A 15523-nucleotide genomic window follows, 5' to 3' on the forward strand; every position below is an offset into this window, starting at 1 on the left:
CTTTCAACATTATTAATCACTTACTATAATTATTTAAGCCTTCTTATAATTATTAGGATCAATTATGAAATTATCTCATTAATCTCATAATTAATTAATTAAATTCCTAATTTAACGGTGCAGATTCGTACACTAAAACACGCTCTTCCTGTTGAGTATGACTCATACTTCACAATAATATGAAGAATCTTGTTGGCGGGGCGCAGAGAAAGCCAACAAGGGTCCCGCAGAGGCTTGATACTGTTTGGGCCTCTAGCTTGTATTTTTTTCGTAGTAGATTGAGTTTGGTCTTATGAATAATTACTGTTGCTTAGGGTTTCTAATCTTATTTATATTCTCCTTGTAAACTGAGTGTTGTAACGAGTGCAGTAAGGAGAATACAATGCATATTGCTGGGCCTAACCCACGTTAGGTGAACCAGGATAAATCTGTGTCTCCACTTTTCTTTCATTTCTCTCTTTTCTAATTGCGATCATGCGTGTGTGATTGTGTCGATTCCAACACTTCCACTAGCTTCGATGGGTTCTTTTTCTCCTCTTTATTCACTCTAAGTTCTTCAAGATCAATCATTGATCCAATTTAACTCCATTCTCCTACAAAATTGCAAAGATTAATCAGATTTTTCAGAGGAACAAAGTTAATGCTTTCCAACCAAATAACTGTAAGTTTTTATCCTTAGGCTAGATTTGACTGTTAATTACTCGTGATTTTAGCCTTATAAAATGGATCAACTGTGAGTTTATCAATTATAATCTAATAACCTACTATGCTCTACAAAACGTTGAATCAAGACATGCAGAAAACAGTATAGTTCAAAAAAACTTTGCACCTATCAAAATTAAACTCCATTTTTAATGTCAGAAATGTTTGAGATTTTGGAGGAAAATGTTCATTAATAGGAAACTTAACTGGCATTAATTGTCAAAAAGCTGAAAAATCTTACGATTATTTCCATGGAAAGCCTTTAGCATATGACATCATATAGTTTATTGATAGTGCACAACATTTTACAGTGTAAGAGGATCAAATTTAAATCCATTCATACTTTTATCTTTTAATAGAAACTAAAATCAAGCACAACTGGGTATTCTATCACAAAATAACCACTTTAACCCACTAGTTAATGTGGAAGCTTTATTTGTTTAAAGCAACTAAACTGAAATTATAACGTATTTCAGTTATATTCTCTACTATCTAAGAATTGAGTAACCCCTCATTGGAATTTTGATATTTCTGTGTTCCCTTCAATATGTGCTTCATAATCAGTAGTTGATTCATCACAAAACTTGAATGAGATTGAGCTACTTGAAGAGACACTCTGAATTGGAGGGGAAGGTGGCTGTCTTATCATTTGCCTCATCTGACTTATGCTATTACTTGCTGTGGATTCTGAACTTTGACTTTGCAACTCACATTCTGACTCAAAGGATTTCTCCATTTCATCTTCAGATTCATCAGAATCTGATTCACCATAGAATGAATCTGACCTTGCAGGAGAGTAATCCCTGGTTATGTTGCCACATGTGCTGCCTTCCATTATGTTAGTTAAAGCATTAACCACCTGTTGTGATATTAAAAATAAATATAAAAATGAAAATGAAAGTACCACTTCAAAATATGGTCATACTTTTTATGAAGTTTACCATGAATGTCATGTAAGGAAAAATTAATACATGCCTTATACTCTTAATAATTGAAGGCAAGTCTTAGAGTAGCAATAAGATTGCTTTTGGTGACCACGGGTTTGAGTATGAGAAATAGCCTCTTTGCAAAAATGTAAAGATAAAACTTCGTACAATTGACCCTCACTTCTACCCTCATAAGTCGGGATGTGCACTGGGATTTTCCCTTTTTAACTCTTAATAATTGTTTTGCTTAAAGCTTGTTGTGTCAAATATTTTGTATAATCTAGTGACAAGAGGAATGATACTAACACTCTTTTTGAATAGGAATGGATCCTCTCATGTAACAAGAAATCATATGAGATGATCTGAATGGTCTAGAAACAAATCAACAGTTATCATTTTTTCACTCTTTATCCTAATCCACTCTACATAACCATTAGTTTGTCCCTAAACGGCTGACATTGTCTCACATGAACTTATGTCACTTGAGAGGATCCATTTCCCTTTTGAATACTCTCTTTTATCTTTATCATTGGACCTCTTCTCACACTTGCTTAATAATTAAAAGTACAAAACAAGGAGAAAAAGACAATTTCTAAAGCAAAATGTGGGATGTGTCTAAATAATAGTGTGTTGGAGAGAGTTTTTACAAGTGTTTGTTGGTGACATTTCTTTTTGTGACAATGTTCGTTGGAAGATTTTCACTTTGTTCTAAGGTCCCCCATCTAAAGAATACAATGGATAGTTTACAAGAAGCTAACAAGAACTATGTCTATTAGCTATATAATTATTCTTCTAACTTCTACTGTTCTCCATTCTCTCAAATTCCTCTCCAATAAAATACATAAATGCAACTATACTCTGAAGGGTAGGGTCTAATAATGTAAGCTTACCTGAACAATGCTTAGTCTCTTCTGAGGGTCCCTGCTTAGACATTTCTCTGCTATTCGAACCATCCAAAATAGTTGATGGAAATCATGAGCGTTAATGATCCTTTCATCAATTAGATCTGGATAATTCCTATCTTTTAACAATGGCCTTGCCTGCAAGAAAATTGAGTAGGAAAAATAGTAAGGATATTAAGCATGTTTATTTATCATAATGTTGCCATTAGAACTTATGTTATCCTGCAATATATTCCGCCACTCCTTTTTGTCAAAACCTGCTTCCTATCCAAAAATATAAAATCATATTTATTTTTTCTATAAAGTCAAAAGAAGAACATAATTATCAGTGGTTCTATTCATGTACTAAAAGATCAAAAATGGCAAAAGAGAATATTCCGGTGCACAAGGGCCTCCCGACTTGCGGGAATAGGGGTAAGAATCAATTGTACGCAGCCTTGCAATTTTTGTAAAGAGACAGTTTCCTAGAATCGAATCGATGACCTTCCGGTAACAAGGAGCAATCCTACCGCAGCTCCAAGGTTTGATGTACTTAAAGATCAATTGAAAAAAAATACAAATTGGCAGAAATGTACTACCATTTGAACCTAAATGGCTTTAGTGGTTAAATAAACTTACTAAAGTGTCCCTCAATAATTACCGTATTGGTAACCATGGATCATGACACACTAGCAGAAAAGTATGGAATAAAATTTGACTTGAAGCATACTGTTGCCTTAATGAGCTGAGGTTGTACTAATACTTAAATTGAAATTTCATGGTATTTAAATTGTTACCCATCCCACAAGACTTCTTCCTCCAATTCTTTTGTCTGTAGTTCTCATTCCAGTTATTAGCTGTAGTAGAACCACCCCAAAAGAATATACATCTGTTTTAGTCGACACTTTGCCATATTCTGCATATTCTGGAGCCAAATACCCCAAAGATCCAACAACTTCCGTTGAGTGTATCGAGTCCTGATTTTGAGTTCTTGCTAATCCAAAGTCCCCCACCTAAAAAATTCATTATAAGAGAAAAATGTTAGTCTTGATTAAGTTTGGCTTCTTTCAGGAACTAACACATTAAGCATATACTGTACTTTGAGACTATTATTTGATTTTGCAACATTATTTGTTTAAGTACATGCATTAATGCTAATAACATATTAATTCTAAAGTTTTCCATAATCATTCAACAAATGAACATAGTGAATAATCAGGACTAATATCTTGCAAAATTGAATTTGTATGCCATGTTTTAATTAGCATCATATGCATGCAAAGTATGGTACATTATTATCAATTAGTGAACTTTATCTAAGTAGTGTGTTCAAAACTTGATGTATTACCAACGGTTGAAGATCATGTGTCATAAGGATATTATTTGGTCTCATATCTCTGTGAATTATGTTATTCTTGTGTAAGTATAGTAAGCCTTTGGCAACTCCAATAGCTACTTTGATTCTATCTCCCCAATTAAGAGGTGATCGAGAATGTTCTGCATCAAGTTAACAAAAGTTAGTCCCTTATAAGATGTATAAGTAGATTATAAAATCACTCCCTGTTAAACCTCGACTTAAACAAAGAAGCAGCTTTACTACTAGTCTAGGCTAGCCTTTTTTATGTATCAGTAAATAATAAATAGAAAAAAATTACTAAATTAAAGCATGCTTACTTACCTGAAAGATGTTGGTCAAGTGAGCCATTGCAGACATATTCATAAACAAGAAGCCTATTATTTCCATCTGAGCATGAACCTAACAGCATGAGCACATTTTCATGTATTGCTTTGCTAAGTACATTGACCTCAGACTTAAATTCCTTCTCTCCTTGGAAGCTTGTACTTTTATGTTGCTTAACAGCAACCATCATTCCATTCAGCTGTCCTTTGTAGACAGATCCATACCCTCCTTCAGACAGAAAGTTCTTAGCAGAAAATCCATTCGTTGCAGCATAGAGCTCTCCATAACTGAAGTCTCTCTTGCATCCAATTTTCGGTCTTCTATTCTTGCACACAGAACAAAGTGTATTTGTGAATTCAACCTCCATATGAGATTTTTCATGATCGTTGTTGTATTGGTCCTGGTAGTCAACTGGTTTCCCTTTTTGATTTACTTCCACTTGGCTTGTTTCTTGATCCTCACCTATGTGAAACAGTGATTGGTTCCCTGGTGTTTCTTGCTTTATATTTGAATAAATCTTTCTCTCTTGATATCTTTGAAGACCAGAAATAGAGGCTTCATTACTCCAATGATTTGAAGCTCTTGTAAATGTGTAAAGATCACTAGATGATGACCTGGACCCTGCTTCATGTACCATTGGTAATCCTTAGTTGAACTACTTAATTATCACAATGCATAAAAAGGTGTTTAAATAGTCCCACATAGCTTTAAATTAATGGAGATTTTGCTTAGTTTCTTTAGCCATGCCATAAGAGGATAACGCAGCCAAAGGTCTTCATCATAATATTAGTTCGAAATGAATTGTAATTATATGCAAGATTCCATCCAGTCCCAAGCAATAAACTCCTTCTTGACACATGATCACTTATACTTGAATTTCCAACAATAAATCCTAAAGAGCGTTTGGTACGAGTATTTGGTATGGAATGATGGAAACTGACCATGTTTGATATGGGTATTGTGAAAAAGATCTCAACAAATAATTTCTCCAGATATTTCCTTTTTCAACTACACAAAGACAAATAATTATCTCACTAATCTTTTGGCATTTTCTTTTGCCTAGGGTCTTAGATTCTGAATATAATATGTTGAGTCAAATAATTATCTCATCAATATTTTATCATCAATCAAACATAACATCAGTAAAATGAATCCAACTTTCCCGGCAAAATTTTGGCCAACCAAACACTTTTTCTTAACTTACTCGGGATAAAAAAATTCATACCAAATACTCAACTATTTTTTTTTTTAGGTTAAAAAAAATATCTCTCGTATCAAACGTTCCGTAAGACTTTACAACAATGGATCCCTTTCGCTTATATGCTTCATACTTAGCCCATTTCTTCTCACTCGCACTTGAATTCCAAATAGATGGAACAATAGGATTTCTTGTGTTCTTGATGACTGAATGCTAAGAATATCCAAATAAGAATTTACTAGTTATTATTAAATCTTCAGAGTTGCAGTCCATCTTAAATTTTATCTTGTTCAAAAATGGTTATTGTTTTCACTTCTCCAAATATGCAGATATTACAATATATATTGTAACTAGACAATGTTGTTATGGCAACAAAAATACTTACTCTGAAGAGAAAATGCTTGCTCTGCGCTTCCTGGTGGTATCATTTCTTCATAGCTTACATTTTCTTGCCTTTCGGCCAATGCTTTTGTTGGATTTTTTAACTTCTCCATGGAATTGTCACTTGTTATCCTATACACACCACAAGGAAGCTTTCCCATGGAATGCTTCATATCTTTGTGCATATGTCTGCAACCCAGGCAAAAACGGCTAAGCTTTACCATATTGTATGTCATCAAAAAATTTACCCCTATATATTAAATTACAGTATGTTTTCTTGAGAGTGACTTAATCTCTTAATTTAATCTCCCTCAAAAAATGACACAAATCATTCTAAACTAGTCATTTTTTTAAAAAATTTAAAATTCAAATTCTTTATGTATCAAAAAAAAATTTCTAATTGTTTTGAATTATATGCATATCTTTTTTATAATTTTAAACCTTTTTCTCTCTTAATTTGTGTGTTGTTAGAATCTACCTGAATTAATTATACATACTTTTCTTATAATATTAAATATTTTTTTCTCTTAATATATTTTATTTTAATTTATACTTTTAGATTTTGCCTGAATTTAAGAATACACATATAGTTGCTAGTAATCTTACATATGTTAAGTCAATGGATAATTTGATATCATAAGTTGTTAAATGTTAATAGTTTTTTATTTTTTGAGTTAAACTCTTGCAAATAGAAAAAATGATGCTAGGAGAACCGCTTCCAATATGTGTATGAGAGTGCTTGAACCTATTTGAATAACAAAGCATTAGAAAGATATAATATAAAAGACATTAAAGGCTCGTCACTTAACAGCTTAAGTTTTTGGGTTAGAAGATTTCTTTACATTGTATAAGAGTCTTTGTATGGTATCCGACGTGACTAAGTGGTCATTAGTTTGATTCTCATTGTCTTCATTCTATTAATAAAAATAATTAAATATTACAAAATTTCTTAAATATTATTGAGTTTCTTAGCAGGCAAGTTGTCATCTATCATTCAAGCCTATAATGAGCCCCGTGTGATGGTCGTGATATATAAATATAAAAATTATTAATATAATCTCATCTAACATATTAGATTCAATATTGGTTGCTTTATGCAAAGAAAAAAAAGTAGTTTTTATTTTTTGATAGATAGAGACAAATTGTCCTTGACAGAGACCTTAAATGAGCTGCATTGCCATTACTAGGTGTGCTTGCTTCAGTATGATCTCTTATAAACGTTGCAGACATATCACATTTATTAAGTCTTCCCTGTCGTGAAGAATGCTGTAATTGATGTTGTTAATTACATCATTATTACCTTAGATGAAAGAAACTAAGGAACAAAGCCCAATATTTGGGTGCTTAACTTCATCTTTTTCTACTTAATGTGGGAAATATTTTTTTTTTTTTTTTTATAACAATGTGGGAAATATTTTGTGTGTATTTTGTATATGTTTTCTGAACAAGTGTAATTCCATGTAAAGAAGTAGTATAATTGTGGTTTGGTTTTACTTGCATGTTGTAGACTAAAGGGAAAAATAATAATAAAATATGATAAAATATAATATAAAATAAAAAAAAAATATACTTGCAACTGTTTTTTTACAACCTCTTACACCCATGTCTTAACATTCTTAATTTTCGCCAATTAACGGTTATCATTTATTATAAATTAATAATTAATTAATAAATTTAATTTGAGAAAATAATAATCGTTGATTGACGGAAATCAACGATATTAAAATATAGTTGTAAGAGGTTGTAAAAAAAAAATTGTAAAAAAAAAATTATAAGTATAACATTTTTCCATAAAAATATAAAATAATATTGAAAGTTAGAAACTGACTTATCAATGAGTATCAAACTTGTCGCCCGAAAATTTCTGGCAGCATCAGAAGCAAGCTCAGGAGCAGGGCCTGCACGCACTTCTATGTGCATTCCAATCTGTAATATCATTTCCAAAAATTTATCTTAAGCTATTTTATTCAAAGACACTAGAATAGTAATACTGGTTTTATTTTATTGAATAAAGACACGTGATTGATTTTATTATGGTCCTTTTGATTGTGTTATGTTATTTTTGTTCTTAAAATTATTTTGCAGAGTAGTTAATAAAATGAGTTTTTTGTTGTTTTTTTTTAAATTAAAAACCAAAATACAAAACAAAAATAAGTGAAATACGCTATCTAAATTTAATTTTAAAAACTAAAAAAAACATATTACTTTTACAAAACAGAAATTATTACACAGGATTTTTTTGTTCGAAAAATTAAAAAACTAATTTTGAAAATAGAATTCAAAAGGGTTCTATATTTTTTAATACTTTCCTCAGACAACAACCTTTTCGGCTTCGACCTTTGGAGCATGGAAAATATCAAGGCCCATTTTAAATTTTTTGTTTATCTTTTACTAAAATGCAATATTTATTATCAAAATAATGGACGGAAGGGAACAATTGAAGATCACTAGGTCATAGACTCTGATAAATCAACTTAATCAAAAATCTTAAGACATTGAACGAAGGTATATGAATAATTTTACTATGGGTTAAGTTACTCTCATGCAGCATAAGATAGAAAAATTTTCCTACTGACCCTTCGATATCCGTGCTTGCTTTTTCCTTTTTTCTTTTTTCTTTTAAATCAATGGGGTCCACATATATTGAGTCTATGACATAAGATACCTATCACCTACAACATAAGAATAATAATTCCCTTTTACTATATCTCGTAACACTGTTCAGTTTATCCGTAAGATTATTATTAATATTTGCAAACATATATGTGTAAAATACATTCATCATGCTACTATATCACAAAATTTAAGTAAATTTAATGTAATATGTATAGTGTTTCAGCCCTACAGTTTGTCAAACCCCTTTTCTAGCTACGTTAAGTGTTAGCTACTCTTAGTGTGATCTTTTCAGAAAGATATATTTAGTATATGAATTGTGCTAACCGTATTCATTGTACAATACTCAGAGAGCTCCTGGATACGCGGGTTAAGAAGATAGTCCTCCTTTATCCTGGCATGTGCATCCTCAATAATTTTCTTGTTTGTTGAAACAAAACAACTGGGATCAACTCTGACCTTGTAACCCACTAAAGAGCAAAAGACAAAGAAGAAAAAAGAAAAGTCAGCAATAAAAATTACAATTAGTAAGTAAAACAATTTATTCAAATTTTAATTTATCTAACTCCGTATATATTATTTCGGGTAGAGGTGATTATATTTATTATCTTTTTTTCCTTACAACCTCTTATAATCATTTGTTATTATTGAATTAAAATTAAATCGACGGCTCTCATTTGATGTCATATTATAATCATTGATTTAGTTTTGATCCAACAATAATAAAAATAGTTATAAGAGGTTGTAAAAAAAAAAATGATAAATACAACGTACCTCTTCTTCTGTGTTTCTCTCATTTTATCAAATTAAATGTGGACAAAGAAAAAAGTAAATGAATCCTTATAACTCTTTCTTCCAAGAAAAGAAAACGTACTAGGACTGCTAAACCAATCAAGAATAGCAAAAATTACAAGCTGATCTCCATCCTTAACAGATAACTTGCTCAGAGCCTTTTGAATTGCCTTCAAACTAACATCTCTTGATGCATCTTGAATCACCACTACCGTTTGAGGTTTTGAAGCCATCAAAAACTTGTTCTTCAATTTTCCAACAAGTTATTATCTCCCAAAAGACACAATAGTGTGTGAAGATTTTATGTGGGGTTGTAAATTTCCTAGACCCTTTTAAAAAAAAAACTAAATACATAGATAGCAATGTCTTAAAAGTTGACCTAGTTCTTTTTCTTTTTTTTTGGAAATTTAAAGCTGACCTAGTTTTTAACAAGAAATCCTGTTTATTTATATTACTTTGCCTATTCTTTATATTCGTGATATATGATTAAACTATGAAGAAAAGCAGAAGCTAGTGGCAGCAAAATCAAACGCCTATTAACTTTGGTAAATATAATAAGGGTTTGATATCTTAGAACAAAGTACAGACAAGAGAAGATAGAATAGAAAGGAAATTATAAAGGAAAATATTTTAATATTGTAATTCTATGAAAACATGAATGATGGGGGAACATTTAGAGCAAACACAAAATATCAAAATCTCCAAATTTATTCATTCTCTAATATGCACTAATACTTATACAATTTCTAAGGGAGGGTAGTGATGAATCCATTAGAGCACAAGAAAGGATAGCAATAGCATATTCGGATATCCCTGTTAAAGGCCGTGAACCTTTCTCCAATTAATGAGAAGCAAGGTGAATTTATTGGCCAATTTTGTGAGTCATATATTATTTTCATTTACCTTGAGGTTTCATTCATTGAAGGAATTTTTGTCCACACATTAATGGACTTAGAAAAAATGAAAGAAAGAAAGAATTTAGGAGGTGGTGATGAAAACTAAGACTTTTAAGAAATGTAACATTGCTGGCAATAGATTTGTTTAATTTTGTTGGTTCTGTCTCTGAAAAGTAACTGATTGAGACTTTGCATGTATAAGAGCCGGACATGGCAATGTAATTCTTTAAATAATTGAATAATCGTAATCATTGTTTGGATGGTTTTGTGTGTAATTAGGTCATCACTATGTGCTACCAATTTGTTTCTATGATTGCTACGACAGATGCCAATTCGGCTCTCTAAAGTAATTGGGGTGAAGTTGTTGATAATTGATTTTATGTCATGGACAGAAACATGCATTTCGATTTTCTCATGAAGATAAAAATAAACCATGTAGTGGCATTTTTTTTTTCAACCTTGCATGGGAAACATCTTTGGATAAGATGCTAATACCTTTACACATCTTTAAATTTATTCATTTATTTTGACTTAAACTTTTCTTCAATTATAATACAGGAGGTTTATTGAGTACAAGGAGGAGTTTTCTTCAATTCTTTTTATATAAATGGGAGATTTTGAGAAAACGATGACTCCCTTTGATGCATCGTGAGGACCAAAAAGAACATAACAGGATTTACAGCTTAATTAGAACATAATTTTTTCTGTGGCTAGCTGTTTGACAAACGATGCACAAGACTAAAAATTGTGTTGTTTTAAAATTTGGTAGGGAAAATTTTATTGTCTTTGTATTCCTTCTCATTTCGAATTGGATTAGTCAAACAATCAATCAATCAGAACACAAAATTTCAAAAAAAATAAAATGATACGCATAGAAAGAATAGAACAAAATTTATTATAATACTCTTTGTGTTATGCATTGTTTTGTATGTTTAAAGAAGCATTTCATCACAAAAGCTTAAGCTGAGAATGGAAGGTTTTTATATTATATCTCTCTAACATACGTTCTCACGCAAGGGTTCTTTGAGCTTGAAGTGTGAATATTGCACAAACTCATTTTTTTTTTTATTCTACCTTGTAGCACTACAAAAAACTTGGCGATTAGCCACATCTAAAAACGTGGCTAAATTGCCCATAAAATGTGGCTAATATAAGCAACCACGCTTTTTATGAATGTGGCTAATCATGGCGTTGCAATCTTTTAACCACATTTATTGTTGTATTTTGCCACATTATGTTGGAGTGTGGTAGCAATTATTTAGCCACGATCATAATTATATTTAGCACGGTTCAAATGTGGCTAAATTTTTTTTTATTTTTTTTTAAATATAGCGACAATAAATTGTAGCTATATTTTTAAATTTTCTGCCATTGAATTACAAAGAATAATAATCAATAATTCAGGATTCTAAACAGAGACCAATGGGAAAAATCACATTTACATGATTCAATGTGTTTCCATCAATCATGTATCTAATCGATAATTCTGAACCACTACATAAAAAATTGCTGCAGCCTTCTGTTGAATCCTTCTACTATCTTTTCATAGATTTTTGTAAAACTAATAGCTTATACCAAAATGAAACTCCTTAACATACATACTGGAAATTCCTTCTACCAAGTAGACTGTACAATAATATAACAGCAGCAAAAAGAAACTTCCAATATCAAATATATTGAACAGAAAGACTAAAAAATCATATATGCAATAGTAGACCCACGGCTCTGCAGTAACAAAAGTTTCAAGATTCAATATTTCCTTGACATGCTCCCAAAAAGAAGACCTAAGCTGCCAATTAATAGCCAATTTAGAAATCACATCTCACAAAAAAAAATAGCAAATAAAAAAGGAAACATCACTTGTTACACAGCACACATGACAAGCAACAAGCAAATGTGTTACCTAACAAGTCAGAATAACAAAAAGGCATGCGTGCATGCAAGGGGCTTAGTTTGTCTTTACGCAGATGCATACACACATGTTGAGAGATAGACTTTTTATTCATAAATTATGTGAGCTTAATAGAATGGTAAATTGAGTTTACTACTGTAGAAGAAAGCATACCAGTTTGCTAGCTGTTGTAGCACTTTCATTTGAACTAGGAGCAGAGACAAGTGCCAATTCCCATCCTGTAGTTTCATTTGCTTGCTTGATTTAAAACAACAAAAGTTTGTTGATCTCCTGAAACCACCATTAACAAGACATCATATGACTAGACACCAAGAGATTTGCCTACATCCATTCTAAATATTAAATGGAACATTCTAATCTTAACTGCCACCAAAGTTCACTTCTATGAACCAATTGTTATTGTTGATTTTTAAGGTTCACATCTGCAGATTCACAAGCTTTTTATTCAATGAATTAAATAAAATGGAGGAAAAGGAAAAACAAATTACCAATGGGAACGATGGCTAAAACCAAGGCATTCTTCTCTTCCAATTCTGAAGCAGCTGGAACTGGATCCTCCAAATTCTAGTTAACAAGCCAAAAGGAAGCTGCTATATTTTGGCAGCAGATGAATATTGGTTTCATGGAAATAGAAGAAACATTGTGAATATTATATCTTTGTATATAATATATCTTTGTATATGCATACATCAATCTCTCGTTTCACATAGTTCCAAAATATCAAGCATACAAGTCTACTGTGTACTGTTCAGTTACAATAACTATATACCCAACTCTTTATTTATGATTATTTTTCTGTTTTGCACCATTGTCGTCTATTCATCTTTATTGTATCAAGACATTGTCAATCTACGTAACTTGACAAATTTATACGAATTAACCTTAAATAAGTCTTCCAACATGATATTATATATAAGTTTGGGTTGTGTCATTTAATTAAAAGGAATTATCAACTATAAAAGAAATATAGTAATTAAAAGTTAATGAATCATAATTTACATTACAGTAAGCTCCTGTTTGATCATTCAAAGGGTCGAGACTTTAGTTCTTTATAGAAATTTACCATTAATATAGTTTCTTAATCTTAATAAGTTATATTAATTTAGTATTTCACAAGTCTTGTAACCATGTATAAAAGGACGATTTTTATGTTATTTTTCATGATTAAGTAATAAATTAAATTGGTATTAATTTAAAAAAAAAAAAACTAAAGTGATATCACGTTTATCTTTACAGGATTAGAAGGCGGTTTATTCTATATCTTGTTAAAGGGATGTGTTAGTCAAAAAAATATTAATATATTAGATAGAATACCCTGCAACAAACTATTTCTAGAAAGTTCGACTTTGAAAAGGCAACGCAACACTACCAACTGAAAAAAAAATACAAAAGTAGAACAAAATCATCTCACCTTGCTCAACTTCTCGACAACTTGTCCCATTGCAGATGCAACATTACCAATTGTTGTCAAGGTAGCCATGACTATGTTTTTGTTGCTATAAAAGAGTCATTCCCTACGAGCCCCAAAAAACTTGTCAGCTATGGAGATTTATATCTTGTGTATTGAAAGATAATTGAGAACAGAGGAATAATAAGAGAAGGTGACAAAGATCTAACCGGGAAGGTGAAGGTGAAGAGATCTTCACTCCTCAATGAGGTAAGAATCAATTAGGAACCAATTTAGGATTATATATCCTAAATTGATGTTTCCTTAGGAACTCCAATTCTATTACTTGATGTTTTGGGAGAGTGACTGGCCTCTCTAAGTGTCAGCTTTATCTTTCTGTTTTCCTGTTATACTGTCTCATGAATTGTAATATGGAATTTCCAAAATATCACAATATCAATACAATTCAGTTTTTTTTTTTCATTCTTATAGTAACTGGTACCTATTAATTCCAATCAGAGCTTGTTCTTCTGAAGCATTGTTGCCATCTCCAACTTCCTGATCAATGCATGATGTTAAATGTTATTTGTAAGATATTGACATAAATTAGAATTACAAATCAACTTCACCATTTCATAAATCAAGAAAGCATACATCTTCAGCTTCAAATAAGCACTTGTGGTTATTTAGCAGCTTCATGATAGCTGACTTTTCTTTTCCGTATGAACGATATAATATATTAGACTAACTTTTTATACCACTATTGCTGAATTGGTTGGTGCCCCCACGTCCACCATGATGATCTGTGCCAGCTCTACCACCACCTCAACTAGATGTACTATTTTTCCCACTCTCACGAGACCTGAAAGCAGGTAAAAAAAAGCACAGAGAAAATCAAACAAAATATCAAAATTAAAAAAGGAGGGTATGGATTAAGTTATTATCAGTTAACTAAAGTAATTGTTGTTAAAGCTTTAGTGAAGCAATTAGAGCTCCCAAAAGGGCTAGAGCCTACCATGAATAGGTTCATACATCCAGCTTTCCATGGCACAGAAAAATAGGGTATGGTCATTTTGCAAATGCCCTGTGAATTCAAAAATCTCAACTGACAGCTTAGCTGCTAACCATCTAGATAGTGCAAAGACATTCTCTACATGATTAATAAAATTGACCTGATCAATGTGGTATTCTCTCCATAATTACTACAAAAAATAAGGTTTTTAGTAATTTGCATAAATAATTACAAAGTTGAAAGAAAACTAAAAGTTCAAGATATTAAACTAATTAAATAATGAGATCAAGCAAATTCTTTCTACATGTAGAATTAGCTCATGTGATGAGTAGGGACTGAGCACATAGCTACTTGCATTGCCTATATTGGCTACCTAGAGAGATTTTTAAACATTAAACCAAAAAGCAAAAGGAAAATAACCAAAGTGTCGATTTGATTTAGATTGTTGATATTTCCCTCTGATTACGGGTCGGAAGTTGGGAAAAGTGGGATACATGCTAGATGAACAAAAGATGCTCAACTCACATATCTCATACATAAAAATTCTGCTTCACATGGAAAGACCTGCTATGTTTATATGGATTATTAACATTTATAGCATCCGAAACATAAGAAAACACAAGTCCCCGAATAAATATGCAGGTTCCTAGGACCCTTTCCTTCTAATGAATAAGGAGAAGCCTTGTTTTTAAAATACTTGTACTGTTTGGTACTAGCATAACAGTCATGAATCCAAAATTCACTATCATTCAAAACAATTTAATACTAGAAAACTTAAAACCAAAATATGTGATTTTGAGTAGGCTATATCAAACTTCTTCTGTGGTTACAAATAATATTGCAAGCTTAAAATATTATCACTAGAGAATACAAACTATACACCGATCTTATAGTATCATGTTTAAATTATAATGTAAACCAAATCTTAAGAAGCAGAGCAAAATTTCAATAGCAATTCAAATTCTCAATTGCAAACCTGTTTGGCGAGTGAAAGAGCGTGATACTGCATTCGAGGGTTGCATCCAATATCGCCCAAAATCACCACACACGCCCTTCCTCATTTTCAAATCAATCGGAAACGATTTTTCGGGAAAATAGAAAAGGAAAGAAAATCTCACCAGCCATTACACGTAACATTTGGC

General features: G+C 31.5%; 1 pseudogene; it reads right to left on the reverse strand.

Annotated features, from left to right (window-relative positions):
* Window positions 1-1174: 1174 nt before the first annotated feature.
* On the reverse strand, window positions 1175-9407 carry LOC133284696 (serine/threonine-protein kinase PBL27-like; annotated as a pseudogene).
* Between the last annotated feature and the right edge of the window lie 6116 nt (window positions 9408-15523).

This window comes from Gastrolobium bilobum, unplaced genomic scaffold, assembly GCF_033153095.1.
Source record: "Gastrolobium bilobum isolate Gb01-03AN ecotype WA unplaced genomic scaffold, APGP_CSIRO_Gbil_v1 utg6177, whole genome shotgun sequence".
In the NCBI taxonomy this organism is placed as follows: Eukaryota; Viridiplantae; Streptophyta; class Magnoliopsida; order Fabales; family Fabaceae; genus Gastrolobium; species Gastrolobium bilobum.